Source organism: Castor canadensis, chromosome 19, assembly GCF_047511655.1.
Source record: "Castor canadensis chromosome 19, mCasCan1.hap1v2, whole genome shotgun sequence".
In the NCBI taxonomy this organism is placed as follows: Eukaryota; Metazoa; Chordata; class Mammalia; order Rodentia; family Castoridae; genus Castor; species Castor canadensis.
Genome location: NC_133404.1, coordinates 33,841,507 through 33,860,188, shown reverse-complemented (window position 1 = coordinate 33,860,188; position 18,682 = coordinate 33,841,507). Strand labels below are relative to the sequence as shown.

General features: G+C 35.3%; 1 long non-coding RNA gene across 1 annotated transcript in view; it reads right to left on the bottom strand.

Moving 5' to 3' along the window:
* Window positions 1-2,227: 2,227 nt before the first annotated feature.
* The window catches only part of LOC141419218 (uncharacterized), a 47,340-nt gene continuing 30,885 nt past the window's right edge, over window positions 2,228-18,682 (bottom strand). Inside the window, exons 7-8 of the long non-coding RNA XR_012443879.1 lie at window positions 9,121-10,309; window positions 2,228-2,752 (exon numbers count right to left, since the gene is read on the bottom strand). This is a non-coding gene — a long non-coding RNA (uncharacterized lncRNA). The remainder of the gene's footprint in view (window positions 2,753-9,120; window positions 10,310-18,682) is intronic.

Here is an 18,682-nt window from a genome sequence, read left to right as displayed (position 1 = left end):
CCTTTCTCCAGGACATTAAATATGTTCATTTTCCAGGGCATCTAGTGCAGCCTCTGATTTATGTATCTGTTAAACGTCATGAGGAATTCTCACAATGGATACCTAGCTCACCCTTCAACGTAGATTTCATCTCATGATGCTTGTTTTCTCATTGCCACATTTTCTTACCAGATCATGTTGCCTAGAAATATATTTTAAGGCTAAAAATGTCTCTTTATCTCTTTTGTTTAGTACTGGGGTTTGAACTCAGGGTTTCATGCAGGTGCTTTACCACTCCACCAGCACATATAGCCTTATCTTGCTTCAAATTCCAATTGGAATTATGGCAGAAATGAAAAATAAGAACTCAGTAACTATAGAGGTCCACCTTACTACATGAATGTGTGGTGTCAGACAAATACAAGGCAGTAGATGTGACTTTCACTTACTATCACCAGTTACAAATGTAATCTATTCAAGCAGTAAACACTCACCCAGTTCCAGAGGGTTAACTTTAAGTATTTATGTGTTTCAAGCTTGATATATTCTTAAAGCTATTTTTAAAAAAATCTTCTACTTCAAATTTGCCAAGCATTTAAAAAATAGGTAGCAAAAGTTATGTAAGGTTTGGTTTTTTTTTTTTACTTGGGGGCTTTTATCTATATACTTATGTATGATTTTGACCACTGCTTCTATAAGTCATATAAATAGATTTCTACTAGATAATCCTTCTTTTATTTTAATTAAATTCTATTTGGACATATATTATCATTTTTGTTCCTACTAGAAAATGTAATATACTAAGAATCCATTTCAGAATTTTGCCTTTAAAATTTGTAAAAGAATAACTTACACTTCTGTGTTTACCTCAGAAATGTTCATGAAATGAAAAGCACACAGCCATCTTCCAAGTACAATATCTAAAGTACTAATGTCATGTGCACAGACACATTCTAGATTTAGCATTATCTGGGTTATCTATATTCAAAAGTGAATTTGAGAACATTTCTATCATTTGATCTAGTTGCTTTTTTTTTTTTATCTGTCATGGTGTTTGCATTTCCATTGAGACATTGAAAGAAATTGTCATTCAAACTATTTTGATGAAGTACATTTTTTTTAGTCGTTACATTTTTCTAAAGTTATTAATATGCTAATGCTTATAATTATACATTTGTAATTTGCATTGTGTTATAGAACTCTTCATATTTGTATTAAAATAAATATTGACTAATAAAATTAAAGTGTTTATTTTAAAAATTATCTCCATACCTATGTATAGAGCCCCTTTTCCTTCTATAGTTTCATAAGTTTTTACCTTTTATTGTTTTGACTCAAGTGGTAGAGCATCAGCTTAGCAAGTGCAAAGTCATGAGTTCAAACCCCAGTACCACCAAAAATTAAATAAATTGGGTTCTAATTTCTAGAAAGCATTTTACAGTAAAATGGTCAGTGCCTGTGATCTTTGAAAGCTCTTTATAGAATTTTGAGGCATTTTGGGTTAATAAGATTCATTTTAATAATTTTTCCAAGGCACCTGGAAAAATAGGTACTCTGTTTTTGGATAGAAAGTCTCAATATACTTTTAAAGAATTGGCCTAGTTTGTTAAATTCTTCTACCACAGTTTTGGTTTTGCCACATGTTTATCAGAATTTTCCTGGACTTTCACATTTTGTCACTTGGCTCTGTTATTTTTAGTAGTATGAAATTATTTGTTTAGTATTGCATCTTGACTTCTACTATTCCATCCCACTTGCTTTCATTCTTGTGTGCTTATGGTGTGTTGTGTGATGTGTATTTGGTATTCCTTTACATTAAGCTACTTTTTAATTTTATCATTCTCCCTGATACACAGAAAAACATTTTAATATGATTCTTTGACTCGAACTCTAAAGTGTTTGTCATCAAATGGGAAGGAATAAGGCAGTCATTTTTGTCACATTATATGTGTTTCTATTATTGTTTGTTAAATTCTATGCTTTCTCTCTTTATTTTCTCTTTATTCTGGTTATTTCAAATAAATTCACTTTATTTTTACTGGTTACCATTATAATTATCACAAATCTACTTGAATCTATTTTTCTCTGATTATGTATGTTGAGAGTCATGAGATACATATTCAGAAATTTAGCATGCTTTATATCTTTTTACCCATACTAATTTTTATTCACAGAATCTAGCACTTTACCCAAACTATAATTAAGAAATAATGGTTTTTACATGATTTATACTACATTTTTCCAAATGTTTTTTGGAAAAATGGAAAAATAGGTATTTATTCAATTCAAATCTTTTAATAGCTCCAAGTTTTCATTTTAATAATCTTCATTCTGGTTCATCTCTGGGTCAGCCAAGGTAAATCTCAAGTTTACCTTGTCCCTCAAATACATTATCTGCTGAAGGCATTGTAGTCATCCAGTCTCTTCCACTTGCATTTCCTTTTCATAAATGTAGGACTTCTTTACAGGCTCATCCATCCTCTCTCCCAGCTTTCTGCTTCTTCCAGCTCTCAGACTCTACTCACCTGCCTGAGTCCAAACTCATGTTTGTTTCCTTGCTTTCCCAGGGGAACTGCAGCATTTGTTTCTTGAGTGCCTTTCTCAGGGGAGAACTGTGAAGCAACTGTTTGATTCTCTTAAGTACTCCATGAAGATCCTTTGACATTCCCCTACAGAAATTCTTCAAATGTGCTGTCATGAAAAGATGAGTTCCCCAACTTTGAATGCCTATGTCTGCTTTTCCCCACAACATGGTCATTGTTTTCATGCAGACCTGCCAAATAAAATATAGGACTCCAGATTAAATGTGAACTTCATATAAACAATGAACAACTTTTTAGAACAAGCATCTCCTGTTTGGCTTTATTTTTGTGTCCTCTAAATCTGACAGTCTTACTTCAAGTGGAAATCTGCACTGTCATCTTAAAAGTCTGCTACTTTTTCTCAATCCATTTTAGACTTCCTTGCTTTCCACTTATTCTCCTTTATTTCTTATCTAATTTATTTACCCCAGGTAGTGTTTATCATTTAGCTTGCAATAACAGAAGCCATGTCCAGCACAGATATTAATGAGGTCTTATGTGCAATTTAAGTTCTAGAGGCTGGGGATAGGGCTCAGTGGTGGAATATGTTCACAACTTGGACAAGACTTGGACAAGCTCCACAGGGAAAAATAATAAGGATCAGACTCTACTTCACTCAATTGAATGAATACTGTGCATGCTGAATACTGAAGGACTTCCTACCCATGTCCATAATTGCATGTTGGTCACACAGTTCTTTCTTGTATTGCAACAAGTATGGAACAGCCTTGCAAAGATCTGACTTCATCAAAGAATTTAGCACAACCTAAAATTGAAACCATGAGCTGCTGGAAGGTGGTAGAACACACACAAACACTGTTCAACAGTTTTTGTTGTGATTACCTCAGACTTGTTAAATAGCTTGTGAAGCCCTTTAATTTTTTGGTGATGCTCTGATAGAGTTTGTGGATCATGTCAGAATCTCACTCCTAACACATTTTTGACAAAGTCAGACTTCTTAATTTTGCCAAAGTAATGGGTATAAAATCATATAGCCTTGTGGTTTAGTTTTCATTACCCAAGTTACTAAAAAGCTTCAACACCTTTGCAAGTGTTTATCAACCAACTTCATTATCTCTGCAGTAAATTAGCCATCATTATTTTTATAAATCTGTTCTTTTTTGTTAGAGGTGTCACTTATATAGTCTAAAGACTAAGTCATGTATTACATGTGATCAAATACAGTCTTTCAGTCACTCTATAGTCTTCTGCTTATTCGATCTCTGTTTAGTTATTTAAGTGGAATTCTGGTTCTAGCAGAATTAAGAACGTTAAGACTCAATAAGTTCATCTACTTTAAGCTTCCCATTTTATGAAGACAGAAATGAGAGGAGTAAAGCTTACTCTACTGAATTTAGAGGATGTGACATAAACTGAGACAAACACTCGTGTTACAATGTAAGGACCTGATGTACTGAGTGTGTGTGTGTGTATGTGTGTGTGTGTGTGTCTAATTCTATTGAAATGACAGCAATGAAGTAACCTATTGTATTTTTTTTACCACAAAGAATTCTTAAGAAATAATATAATACACCAAATTCCTCTATAATTAAAATGGAGAGTCTGTTTGTTAAATACATTCTGATTCACTTAAATATGGAAACTATTTAGGTTTAAAAAAGAGCAAGTTAGTTGTAATTAATTCAAGACTTAACTACTCAGTGAAATATTTCTTAACAATTTTATAATAGTTCAAGTGCTTGATAGATGCTGACATTTCCACTATGTTATTAAGATAATTTAATACTATGAAAGCAAACAAAAACTTTGTTAATTGATTTGTTTTAGGTAACCATGTAATTGTTTTAAAGCTATCATAAATGTCCAATTACTAAAGATGGTCTATTATACCTAATAAGATTATAACTAAGACTTCAGATATAATTAGTTTATGAAATCAGAGATGTTACCACTCAGAAAAATTGAATTATTTTTTATTTATTAATTAGCTAGATTTAAACAATCACAATCCCACCTATATATTCCCCAATTATGATTTTACTATACGGTAGATTTTGAACTATTTTGGTATGGATGTCACTGTAAATAAATCTAAAAATTAAAGTACAATGAATGAACATTCATGTGACGTTTATCAAATTAGACAAATAATTAAACCATTATTTTCAGCAGTATCATTATCTATCCTAAACAATTTGTTAACAACAGTGTAAAACTCAAAAATATTGGCAAAATACTTTCATTTTGAAGAGGTACCAAACTTATTTTGTTTTATCTCACACAAATAAAACTTTTTAAATAACCATAAAATACAAGTAAGTGGTTTGATACATAACATTTTCATATGCATATATCAATGTGTGTGTGTGAAAAAGGCTTCTACAGAAGTTATCTTTCAATAGCTTCTAAAAATAAGAGCTCTCTCTCTTCTCTTTCCCTCTTACGCAGAGAATCTCATAGGTAAGAGTAGGAATTTGTGAAACATTAAGGAAGAGCTCAAGTCTGCCTACAGAGCATTGTAGATTCACACACATAGAAGCTGGACCAATAATTACACCCATATGCACCCATATAAACTCATCCAGAAATGAGTTTTGTAGCTGTAAGTGAAACTCAAGATCCCATCAAGTTAGAGCACAGCTTCATTAATCAATAGATTAAATGAAATTATTTTTAAATTAATTCTCAAGTGATTGGATTTTCTTTAGTCAAAAATATTTCACATATGATATAAAGTCATGAATATAGAAAATACACAAATAATTTTTTAAATAGCGATGACCAAATTAAATAACTCAGCAGATAAAAAAATAATATCTTCCATCTGACAGTTCCAGCTTTAATACATTTTGTTTTGGTAGAAGACTGGCAAAATAGATGGCCCTAATTATTGTCTCTAATCTAGAAATAACAATGAACAAATAAAATAATAAATTAATGATCAGTATGAAAGTCAGCACTTACAAAATACCATGTGCTAGGTATTATCCTAAACACTTTACACATGCCCAAATCATTTAATTCTAGTTATTACTAATCAAATACTATTGCAAGGGATGAGAAGGAATGGTATGTGACTATTCAGAGAGAAGGCTAACATGGATTTTTCACATAAATAGTAGGAAACTTGGAGAATAGGGTGTTCAGCCTTTATTCAACCTCACATTCATTTCTTATTCTGGGTCATAAAACAGAAGTGCAAAGATTTATGAGTATCTTGTTTATAAATAAGTGGAAATGTTCTGCTGATACCAAGTCTTAAGCTGTTTTCAGTAAGAGACCTAGATAGTTTTTAAAGACAGCATTTTTTAAAGGAATCAGATTATTCTATCTGTAATAATTCTCGAGCATTTTAATATTTAATTTTTGGAGAGTTGGCCCTCTTTTTCCATGTTCCACATAAGCCTTGATTCCTCAGAACTTTCTGAGTGCTAACACCTTTCTTCACCCTGAAAAATCTGAGATTCAATAATATTTAATACCAGGACATTCAGTGCTTGAACTATTAAAAAATAGGTGTTGACATGATACTTGCTGAAAGTATTCCAAGAATGGGGGCAGGAGAAAATAAAGGACAATGATGGAAGGGGTGAATTCAAGTATGATATGTTTGATATATTATAAGAACATTTGTAAATGTCACAATATACCCCCACTCATCACAACAATAAAAAAATTGGGAAATAAAGAAATGCTTCATGCTGTAAAAATAGGTATTGGATTATGTCATAGTAAATGTTACAATTATGCATATAATCTATTCCTAATGGACTCTGGTTATGACTATTGATAATTGTTATATTTACTTGTGATTTGATACTCAGAGTTAGCAAATGTGACCTATTTATGTCACTGAATTTGCTATGCCCAGGAAGGACTTATTGCTGCATTCAGTAGAATTTTTATTTCTGAAAGTAGATAATATCATTCCCTAGACCCAAGCTGACAAAAACCAGAGTATTAAGAATCATCTAAAATTTGGTCTTTTCTTTTTTAGTCTACTAAGACCCATAGACAGAATACTCAGGAATTATCTACAAATAAGTGTTTTAAAACATAAATTCAACTGGATAAAAAGTAGGTATATATATCACATTAAGAATAAAAGATAAAATAAAATGGTTTTAATACATACTATCCAAACAGGGTGATGTTTTCCTTTCATGAACTATCCCAGGACAGATGTAAAATGAGTTTTGGGGATGCTGAGACTGACATGCAAGCTACATTACACAGAAAGATGTTTTATGACCTAGGACTATCGCCCTGCAGAGATGTAGCAGACACCATGGACCACTTCACCTGAGGCCACAGATCACACTCAATTTGAAGTTCCCCGAGGTCCTATCATTGCAGGATACCATGGGAATCCCTTTTGTCCAGATCCCAATCTCTTCCCCTTCCTTAGGTCAAAAGAAGAGCCAAAGGCACTGAGAGAGTCTACATGAATCTATATATTTTCATTGAGGTAGGGGAGATGTCTGATTAAGGTAAATTTCAATTCCATAGTGGACCATGAACTGTCAGTAAAATACCTTGCTGACTTTGGGATCCTTACAGAATTATACTTCTTGAAAATAATAATAAAATGATAAAATAGAAACATTTTGAATTTTCCCTAAGGAGATAATATGCAAAGCTCTCACTTTTTTTATCTGAATTTTGATTCCTGGAGAGTCTATTGAATGACCCCTGTTTATACTGTCATGCCTGCTTTAGGGGCTACTTCCTTAAGTGTGTAAATAAAGTCTATTTATCCAAATAATGGGCTTTACTGAGAGAATCACAGGGTATCAGTCTGAAGCTGTCATATCTTTAACACAACTCCAACAGAGGATATTTTTACAACTGTGAATAGAATCCGTGCATTGATGAAAACACTATGCATTTGTGACGAGCAATATAGGAACAAAAGTGCTAGGCCTGGGAAGAATTTGTTTGGATTTCTTATTTATTACATTTTTAATAGAAACTCAGAGAAAGCCTTATCTGCTGTCATTTGGTTTAAATTCCACAGTACTTTTTGTATTTGACCAAATTCCCTTATCTGTTATTTCCTTGTATTCTGCTCTGCCAGCCTACTAACAGTTGATATACTTATCTGTGGTTTTATAATAAAGTTTTAGCTTCTACTGAGGGAAAAAGGAGGGGGGAAGCAGCAAGAAAAGGAATAAACCAGTTGCCTGCATCCATTATATGACTTTGTAAGATTTTCCTGTTCTTGGCACATGGAGCCCTTTGGGGGTTAGTTCCATCCAATGTAGAGATTATACAGTGCCTTGTGTCATAGACTCTAATTCTTTATAAAACAGGAGATGAGTATGGTGTACAAAGTATAAAAAAGGGAAGAAAAGTATAATGTATACACATAAATGGACAAACAGAAATAAAGAGAATTGAAGTCATTCACTCCTAAGATGCCCTTGTTTGTTTGTTTTCTTTTTTTTTAATTTCAGTTAAAAGTAAGTCATTATCTTCACTTTAAAATGGAAGAAACCCATTTTTGACAGGACTTCTCAACTTGATATCAACTATTTCACTTATTTCAATCTTAATTCAAAAATTAAGGAAAATTCAAAACTAAGTGACATTGACATGTAGAAAGCTAGCTGAAAATTCAAATTGTCTCCAGTTATGATGATGTGGATTCTGAAAGTCTCATGGTTTTCATGCAAGGAGATAAAACACAAATTCGCAAAGAAATAAAGACTTGTTAACTTTGGACAGTGACATTTCTTTTGGAAGTATTGTTGGAAGATGAATTTTCACACCTGCTATGATATAATAAGATCCAATTCAACAAACAGTTGTGAAGCAAAGAGTCAGTGATGCATCAGACACTTTTCTAGATACTGGTCTTCCAGAGATAAGATATTACCCTGACCCACAAGTTAGAATCATACTACCATATGCCACAAAGAAAACTCATCTAACCTCTGAACCTCACTTAACAGATCTGTGAGATGAAGACCCAACTGCCTATTCCACTTGAAAGAAGGAAACAAAAACACACAACATTTTAGAAGTCTTGCTGAAGCAGATGGATTTACGACTTGAGCTATTTTGTTGGTTCTGTAGAACCAAAGGAAGTCCTATAAAAAGATCGTCCAAATGAATTTCCTTAAAAGAACCACTTGGAGTTATATGAAGCAAAATTGGATTTCTAAGATTGCACTGAATGCCAGGGAATCAAAGCACTAAGTGTAGGTCCTTCCTGGATCTGCCCTTCTCTGTCCATTTTGTTAGATTTGACACCAAGATGCAGTTATACTATATAGAAAATGCATAATTTCTTTTCCCTGATTTAGAGCCCATTGGGTGCCTCACTGAATCTTGGATACTGAAAGTAACAAGCTGTCACTTTTCAGTGTCAATAAATTCCCCAGAACTTCTCTGTAAATGTGTATAAGAAAGATGAAGAATCTCCTTTTCCTCCCTTGTCTTCACCAACAGATGTTTTGCCTTTGTGACAGAGAACAATAAACCTGTGAAATAGTGAAGGCGGAGCTCATACAGAAATTCTGGCTACTTTTGAAGGGAACAAACTGATTGGATCATTTCCAAGATATTCCTTTCTGACAGAATGTGACAACTTTACCTTTTCATTTCCTATTCAGCCTCCAGGAGATGGAAGATTTAGTACTGTTTTGTATACTTTTAAGTCTAAGAAACTTCTTCTTATGGCTTCTTATAAGTACTGAAGTCTGGGGAAAAAAAAAAAAACAAGTTGTTTGAGATTTGCAGTAAGGACTCACATCTCACATTAAGTTGCTTCAATTTGCAGGATTGGTGCTGGTGGCACTTTGCAAATATTGTCACTGTTGACCTGCAAAGGTTGTTCATTTAAACCTCTGAGCACTGCTCTCATGTCAGCAAATGGCTGTTTTCAATCCCTGTTTCAGGTTTCTTGTTATTCTGCCAGGCTCCAAGCTGAGTCTGTTAACATTACTATAACTTGTGATCATGTATGGCCATTGGTTTAAAACAATTTCCATACACATTCATTCAGGCCAAGCCACATGCAAGAGGTCCCAAGGTGGCAGGTTCTTGCATTACTCTAATCCAGTTACCTCTTAGTTAAAATGCTTTTATTATAGTCTCAAACCCCTGGGAGGAAGTAGGTATGACAAGTCAGACTTTGCTTATTACGTTTTAAACCAAAATTGACTCCAGGAACTAGTACCAAGACGGAATGAACACATTTCCACACATTTCCTTTCTTCTTTCTTAGTACATCTATGTAGTTCTCCTTAATTTGAACTTTTCAAGGTCTTTTAGCCCACCTTACTGGAGATCAATCTGGAAAACAAAACTATAAGCAACAATTACAAAATAAACCACTTACTCATGCAACATCCTTTGGAAATCTTATGTATTTTGGGCATGCATTAACCTGCTCCCAACCAACTCAACTAAGATGTTTTCAAACTGTCTATACCTGTTCATTTAAGGATTGGTGAATTATTAAAAATGAACTACTTCTTTCATCATTGTACATGAACACTCTAAATCAAATATTTAAGTTACAATTTGATATCATACAATTTACTTATCCAATTAATATTTATGAAACAGCTAGTAAAATGTAAGTATGGTTGCCATGATCCAGACTTCTAAGTTTAGTTGAAAAACTGGACAAGCAAATACATAATTCAATAATTTAAGATACATACATTTTGTTACAGGAGAAGGAAAGAAGTATAGACGATGTCTCAGGATCACTTGTAGAGATGGTCATCTAGACTGGACAGGAAGAAGCTTTCCTTAATGAAGTGATGTATCCTCTGCTGTGTAAGGAAATGGTGAACATATAGTTGAAGGAAAGACAAAAGACTGTCACGCAGGATGACCATGCAGCTATGCATAACAGAAAACAACTGGGAAGGATTTGAAAGAATCCTTCTTTTGTTAAAGAAAAGAAGCTAGTGTAGCGGTTGTATTCCAACAAATCTATCTGCAACCTCATTTATATATCACTGATAAAGATAAGTGAAATACACATTATTTGATAAAGATAAGGAAAATTCACATCATTTAATTTTCCCATGGTAGTTGGCTTTCTATTATTGTGAAAAAATACCTGAAGTAAACAACTTCTGATGAAGTTATTTCAAAAGGTTTCAGTCCATGTTTGCTTGGCACTGTTTGTTGTTCTGGACCTGTGATGGCACAATACTTCATGGGGGAAACAAGTGGTGGAGGAGGAGTTTTCCTAATGGTACTCTCGAAACCGAGAGAGTGAAAGGAGAAGGGGCTAGGGTTCTAATAGCCCCTTCAAGTACAAGGCTCTCACAGACCTAACTTCCTCCCACTAGGCCCCACCTCCTCAGGTTCCACCATCTCCCAACAGTGACAGGGTAAGGACCAGGCCTTTAACACATGGGACTTTGGGAAACATTCCAGGTCAAAACTACTGTTGTTTTAGTTTTAGAGACATCGATCCCAAAGCCATCACATGACTCTTTGCTTTCTCATATAGATTGTTGCAGTAATTCTTCACTACTTGATTTATTGTGAAAAAATTATGTGGTAATAATGCAAGTGGTATATTTCCATCTAGTTCATAAAATCCTTGAAATCCTAGATCTTCTTTTTTATGCTTTATAAACTCTTAGTGTGCAGTATATGCTGACTATAATGCTCAAATAAATACATGAGTTTAAAAATAGCTTAGCAAGCTTAAAGCCCTAGGTTCAACCCTCAGTACTGCCAAAAAATAAAAACAACAAGGGAAAAAAAAAAAAAAAAAGAACAAAGTTTGTGCCTTACTCATCTGGGCAACAGCTTAGGTCAGAGACACAAGCATGCAAGATTTATACTTTGGCATTTCTTTAGCATTTGCTCAATAAATTCATTAATCATTTTAATAGAGTATTCTAACTTATCACCCATTTTATGCTTTTGAAAATGCCTACTTTGGAATGTAATGGAAAGTTGCAAGTATAAAGAATGTTATAGAAAACTCACAAGGAACCAGTTTAGTACTTGAGTTATTATAATGTAATACACAGTAAAAAAAAAAAAATATATATATATATATATATATATATATATATATATATATATGCATCTTTCTGTTACTTTCTTCTCTAAGAAGTTGCATCTGCCTCTGGTAGAAACCAAAAGGAAGCTACAATTGACTTTATTTCTTACTGTGCACTTTCTTTTTTGTAATAGAAAAATGGAGCTTGCCTAACTCTAATAAGGCATGTCTCTGAGAAAGTCTTAATAGTTAGAGTCTAAGGCTAACCTAGAGTATATTTCTGCACAAATCTGTATCTCAGAAGGCTGGAAGCAATTTGGGGCAGAGAGAGGCTTACAAATTCTTATAAAGTGACTGTTGGATACATTACCTGAAAATCTGAATTACTCAAACACCAGCAAGATGATAAACCAATTAACCACAGGAAGTCATTCCTACTGTCTTCCTATACAATACTGTAATTAACAATTCCCAAATACTTCCAACTTTTTTCTTCATCTAGTTTGAAGGCCATATGGAAATGTATAAGAATTGTGATTCCCAGGTGTCTATTATGTATAAAACAATGGCCTTACAGATGCAGCTGGGATTGTAACAGAGTGGAATCACTGCCCTCAAGATGCTTGCATTCTGCTGGCTGAAGATAAACATCAAACAACTGGAATCTTGAGTGCAATAACTGCTATATACTTAGGTTTTAAACAAGTGCATAGTAGAAAAATTAAGCAGGACTGTAGAATAATTTAAAATATCACAGTGAGAAGAGGCTTCATTGAAAAGGGAAGTTCTTATCAGACACCCAAAGAGAGGAAAGGACAAAAGCATTTGGTTTTCCTAAAGAAGAGCATTCCACTCAGACACAATGGTAAGTGTAAAGGCCCACGGGCAGGAACATGTCATAAAATGAAGGAGTTGAAAGGACAAGGCATGGCTGAGGCAGAATGTATGCTAGGCAAAGTGGTAGAGGCCAGCCTCAGAAAGGTAGTGCAGGCAGGGATTGCCAATCGTGTAGAGGCATCAGAAAGACATGATCTTTTACTGTGAGGTAGGAAGTCATTGGGGTTAGGGGCAACAAATGACATGATCTCATTTGCTTTTTTGAAAGAAAAGAAAGAGATTTGTTAAGACTTTCTGTTAGAGATTTCTCTGTAGTGTTACAAGAATGACAGTGATGGGGTGTGAGCAGGACAGGGATCACAACCTCAACTGAGAGCTGGATCCAGTGAGAAGAAATGGTAAGATTCTGGATGGGTTTTGAAGGGGATGATGACGGGATTTGAGGATAGATGAGCTTAGGGATATCACCAACAGGAGAGTCACAAAAAGCCCTGCGTTTTTTTCTTTGGTACCCATTCAAAGGTTTAATTAGTCTTGATTTTAAAAATGATGCATAAAAAAATCTATACCAAACTGAACCAAAACTTTTAACTTCCTGATATATTAAGCAAGAAAATAGATATCCTACCCAAAGAAAATGGAAGCTCTGGGCTTTCAAGTGATGGCCCTGTTTTGTTTTGGTTATTTATTTATTTATTTTGTTGATCCTGGGGTTTGAACTCAGAGCTTTACACTTACTAGGCAGGCACCATACCACTTGAACCACACTTCCAGTCCTTTTTAGTCTGTTTATTTTGGAGATAGGGTCTCACTTTGTACCCAGGTGGGCTTAGGCTATGATCTTCATAGTTTACACTTCCTACCATAGCTGGGATGACAGGCATGCCCCACCATCCCCAGCTGTTTGTGAAGATGGGAGACTCAGGAACTTTGTTTGCCCAAGCTGGCCTTGAACCACAATCCCTTGATCTCAACCTCCTGCATAGCTAGAATGACAAACATGAGCAACCAGCAATTGACTAAGCTCTGGCTTTGGATCTGGGGTTTTCTGCTTACTAAGTGCCCTGCATGACTAGAGAAGAATTATTTTTATGTAAATATAGGTCCATATAGAGTGACCACCACCTTGACAGTCACTAACAGATTCACTTCTTTCTTGAAACTAGAGAAAACCAACCATTCTGATGGCAGTCAAATTCACCACAAATCATGAAGAATAGGTGTAATATTGGCATATACTGTTTTTTTACTCAACAGATTTTTAGCTACACTGGTTGAATGCCTAAAGTGCAGAGGTGCAGATGGAATATGGAAAAAACAGCATGTTCCTATTTCTTTTTCTGTATCTTTTTTGTTTGTTGAATGATTTTTGTTGTTGTGTGTTATTTATTTACTTCTTTGGAAGAATGGGGTTTGAACTCAAGGCTGCTAGGCAGGTGCTCCTGTTTCAAAAGAACCTACATGGGGTAGAGGAAACAGGTGTGCACACAGCATATCCTAGGAATGGATGAAAATCACAAGAAAATAGTGGTGTGTGAGATTGAGTATAGAATTGATTTGGCTAAAATATCTAAGAGGAGATATAGTAAAATCTCTAGCCTATAGTGTATTAAACTTTTCATCCTTTTGATAAAACACGTCATATGCACAATGAAGGGAGGAAATATATATATTCTGGCACACGGTTTAAAAGATTTTAGACCATCATGGCAGGGAGGGCACAGTGGAACATCTCACATCATGGCAAGGAGAGAGAGAGAGAGAGAGAAAGAGAGTAAGAGAGACAGAGAGAATGGGAACAGGGAGACCAGGAACCATCTTTAAAGGTATACCACTACCAGGACTAAGAGTAGTGTCTCAAATCTGTAATCCCAGTTACTAGAGAAGCAGAGATCAGGAGTGTCACAGTATGAGGACAGCAAAACCTCCCATTTCATAAACAAGCTGTGCATAGTGAATGGTGCCTATAATTCTAGCTACACAGAAGATATAGGTAGGAGGATCTCCATCTATGGTCTGCCTGGGAGAAGAGCACAAATCCCTAACTGAAAAATAACCAAAAAGCAAAGACTGGAGTTATAAATCAAGTAGTAAAGCACCTGCCTAGCAAGTTCCTGAGTTCAAAGCAACCAGTGCTGTCCAAAAAGCCATGCCCCCCTACTCCTCAGGCAGCGATCTACTTCCTCCAGCTAGGCTCCATTTCCTCAGCTTTCCACAATCTCCCAAAATAATGCCACCATCTGGAGAACAAGTGTTCAACACATGTAGAGTCTGTACAGGATATTTCATATTCACACCACAAAATGTAGTAACATTATTTTTTGAAACAAAATCAATACATGTGCTCTAAGGAATTAAACCATTTGGAAAACACAGGGCCAAATATTTGAACTTGAGACACTCCCACAATGTTCAACATTTGTGATAGTTTTAATTGGCATTGAATCATAGTAATTATTCCATGAGAAACTTTACATCTTATCTTCATGAAGGTGAATATCACTGCGTCCATAGGTCAGGTTTTTTCAAACAGAAACTCAGAAATACAATTAACTAAGCCTTGAGTTTGAAGTGTTTATCAGAACCAAAATCAAAACCTTGAAGTTTGTCTCCTTGCCATGATTAATGAATGTTTAACACCCTGCTAAGCTGGTCTCCCACTCAGCTGTTTTCTTCAAGTTGGTTGAATAACTGGTATTCTTCCTGTTCACAAAGTCTTTGTTAATGTGCATATTGCAAAATCACCCAAAGCCAACAGTGTGTGTCATCTGTATTGAAGAGAAGAAATGTATGGATTAGTGTACAATAGCATGGGTTAGAGAGAAAAGTGAGTCAGGAAAGTAGCAGGTTCAAAGGAGTAAATAACTAAATCATTACCTTGATGCCTGACTTAGATGTCTGTAGCTCTCAAAGGCATAATGTCTACAATATAAAGACTATTGTGCAAAGCCCAAACTCATTATGGTTGGTTGGTTTAGGAAGGAAGGCTAGGGGCTGTGCCTATACTTAACAAAACACAGGATTGAGAAGACAATAATGGGAAGAGGTTACAATGATATCCAGCAAATTTCTTACTAATGAGGGTGAAAATCAGAAGTCATTACTAACAAAGAGATACAGGAGATAGGAATAAATTGACTTGCATATCAAGCATAGATATATCTAGATGCATCTTCCTGAGAAGATTTTGACCCATTTCTTTAATCTGCTCAGTGTCCCTGCTGTAGAGGAAACAGAGACAAATAATCTATATCATTGACAATGACACAGGCAGGAGCAGATATGGCAAATACATTATATGAATGTATTGGATGCCAACTGGCTCAAAGAGCTACCTGTGCCACTATTTTAAAAGGGATCCTGACCCAGCCAGAGAGAATTCTGTGCTCATTTAGACATGTCTGCCAGAGATGCTGTGATGGATGGGAAAACAGAAGAATTAAGTGTTTGACAATAGTGAACAAGTGAATGATAGGCTTGGAAACAAATGTGCATGCAAAGATGCTAACAGAAATGTACAGAGAGCCCTCTGGAACACATAGGGCTGTGGTGGATCACAGAAGGCTTTAAAGGAGAGAGCACATCTGATTGGAATGCCAAAGGGTAATTAAGTGTATGCCAGGTAGACGGTGGTGGGAGTCCAGGACTAAACACCTGAGAGAAATGTGACAAACATGGACTATGAAGTATTCACAAATATCTTGGCATTATAGAACAAAGACTGACCCAATGTGTGCCCATGTGCCCAATTCCCACTCATTCTAACTCCTAAAATATTTCTCAAAACCTCTCTATTCACTACATGCGGACCAGCATCAAACACCACCCATTACCTTTCACGGAGCCTAGCACAGTAGCCTTCTACCAAGTTTTTGCATACCCCCAATTTAGTGCTCTTTCTATTTATTTGTTCATTCATTTATTCATCCAACAGCTTTATTGATGAATTACATGTCAAAAATTCTTTCATTTTGAGCATATAATCTGGTGGATTTTGTTAAAGTATTGTGCAACATCCTCACAATCCAACTTTAGAAAACTTCCAGCCACTCCCAAAAATGTTCCATGTCCATTAGCTGTCACTCCCCACTTCTGTCTCCTGGTAACATGAGCACTCTGAGTCTCCAGAGATTTGCCTTCCTGTACTCTTCATATACATGAATTCATACAATAAATGGTGTTTTGTGTCAAGCTACTTTAACTTAGCATAGCGTCTTTGAGACCCGTGTTGGACTACGTGTGACTACTGTTTTATTCAAATGCAGAACAGTGTGTCATTGCAAATGGATTTATCATCACAATGTATTTATACATTCACCAGTTGCTGGGAAGTTGAGGTACTTCTATCTTCAACTGTTAAGAAGAATGCTTCAGTGGGCATTGACACACAAGTGTTTGTGCAGACCTGTGTTTTCATTTCTTTGGCTTGGATATTTAGGAGAACAATTTCTAGGTCTTATGTTAAATTTAAGACACTGTCAGCTCTTCAAGAGTGACTGTTCAAATTTTTATTGCAATCGGCAATGTGTACAGTATTTCCCTGCTGAGTGTTTTACTCTATGCTGTTGCCAGAGGGTTCTTTTCAAAATTCAAATACATCATGTTCTGTTCTGAAGGTGTTGAAGGGCTTCTTGTTGCTCTCAGTGCAGCACACCAAATTCTCAACAGAGTCCATGAATTCAAGAAAGAGGTCTGGTCTTTATTTACCTTTTTATATCACCTCATGTCTTGATAGCTTTTTCTCTGTCCTCCAGTCACACTAGCTTCCTTTCATTTATTTAAATATAAGTCACTCCCAAAGCAGAGCCTTAGTAAATGCTTTGCCTGAGACTAGAATGCTTTGCCCAAGACTTGAATGACATTTTTGTCATTCATACTTCTCTATCCTTTAAATATCACATCAGATGCCATTTGCTGGACTAGACCTTCTAAACTCCCGACACTAGGTCAGATTTTCTTCATGATAAATATTTGTATCTTATTTATCTTGGTTGATAATCATGCTTCTACTTAGTTAATGTCTTTCTCCACTAACAGAATGTAGGCTTCTTGTAGAAAGAATAATATCAGCCTGTACTCATTCAAAACACATTTGCTGAATGGAAAAAACAGAGTGGAGGGAGATGTTGGAGAGCTAGAGATGGATCAGATTATGAAAAAGCCTTGGACATCTGTGAAAAACCTTGCCCTCTCTTCTGTGGGTGATGAGTAGTTGAAGTACATTAAGAAGGATAGAGATGTAGATATGTGTTTAAAGCAGCTCACTTCAGTTTCCTTAAGAGGGAAAGGTTTAAATAGGTAAACATTAGAAACAGAAAATCTACATTAAAAGTAGGCATGGAGAGAAGGGTTTAGATTTAAGAACTAAGACTTGGTTTTCTAGCTGGCATAAATGGATATAAACTCCACTAAAACAGAAAGAAAATGATCATAGAAACATAAAGAAAATGATGATTGAAGAATTTAATTTGTGTCTGGCACTTGGAAAGGAATCTAGACTGGGGTATAAATAGTTTATGCAGATGATAATGAAAACCATGGTCACCTAGGAGAGAAAGAGAGAGTTGGGGAACAGTTAAAAGATGGAACCATGGAGAATCTTATCATATAGCATGTCCCAAGAGGAAAACACAAACACACACATTCACACACACAAAATCTAAGCAAATTAGGTACTCAAAGCAGGAGTGCTTCAGTAAGGAGAGAACTCCATCATCATGGCCACTGATGCTTAAACCAGGACTATGGAGATCCATGGTTTTAACAGAAAGAATATCTACCAAATTGTTGGAGTCAGTGGCACAGACTGTATTCTGATTAATTTTCTGTGGATTGGTAAATCCTTTATTTTGGCTGCACATAGATGTTTATCTAGGAGATCGCTGAGAATTAAAAAATGAAACTTGACTGGGTCCAACTTTCTTCTGTCTTTCTGCCTTCCTTCCCCACCTATTTGACATCAAAACTGCCTTGTTTTGTCAACTGAACTGGAGACAGAAAAGGATGGCAGGTATGCAGCTTGTGCCAATACCTAAAACACTATTTTCAAGTCTGAATTATCCACTCATTCACTTTCCCCTCTATTCAGATTAGTGACACAGCCCACAATCACCACACTCACCAGTGACACGTCTCCACTGCAGGAAATTCCAAACACTCTGTTTTATTTTCTTTAATTTTTTCATAATGAAGTGACTTATTTTTAGCATGCATTAATAATAATGTTTCAATACGTCAATAGTACAAGGGGTTTCATTGTGATAATTCCATAGATGTATACAGTATACTCGGAACAGGTTCACCCAAATACATTGTTTTAGAAATCCAAATTATTTTGTTT